Source organism: Sinocyclocheilus grahami, unplaced genomic scaffold, assembly GCF_001515645.1.
Source record: "Sinocyclocheilus grahami isolate Dianchi unplaced genomic scaffold, SAMN03320097.WGS_v1.1 scaffold3941.1, whole genome shotgun sequence".
NCBI classification, from domain to species: Eukaryota; Metazoa; Chordata; class Actinopteri; order Cypriniformes; family Cyprinidae; genus Sinocyclocheilus; species Sinocyclocheilus grahami.
Genome location: NW_015508971.1, coordinates 4,582 through 5,290, shown reverse-complemented (window position 1 = coordinate 5,290; position 709 = coordinate 4,582).

The following is a 709-nucleotide window of genomic DNA, read 5'->3' as shown; positions in this document are numbered from 1 at the left end:
AAACAGAACTATGACGTGAAAATTGGCCCGAAGCCCATCCCGAGGGGCGTAAAAAAGTCGGGGCCCAACCATTTGATCTTAAAGTTGATAGATATAAATCTCTCAATGTATAGATTTTTTTTTCAATTATTAAATTGAATTTACCATTGCAATGAAGGTTTTTAGTATGACCCTCAAGTTATACACTGTTATTTTGCTACTTATTGGTAGACTGCACACAAGATGGTTTGAAAAAAAAAGTTGTATTACCTTCTTTACCGTGGTTAAGACACAAATAGGTCGATTATATGAAGGCTGATAAATTTCATTAAGTTGTTTTGTATCTTTCAGCATACCTTCTGATGTTCATTCATGATTTTGTGCTCTAACTAGGAGTAAAGCAGAAGAGATGATCGTTCGTTTCTGCCATATGGACATCACCTCGCAAAACGTGGCACAATGGACTAAAAAGTCCAAACTCAATATGCTCCTCTACATTATTAATATACATAACTAATATGTACAGGCAAGCAGATGAGCCCAGAATAAATGCAACAAGCACAGTTTCGTGTTAAGCGTTTTTCCATATAGAATAAACTGTCTACAGCTCTTTTATATCATTGTCTTTGTCCATTAAGCTACATTATGTGTTTTATTTATAATGATTTTTTTATAGGAGGAAAAGGTTTAACGTGCAATTTAACGCATTGCGTTCTGGGCTCGTCTGCTT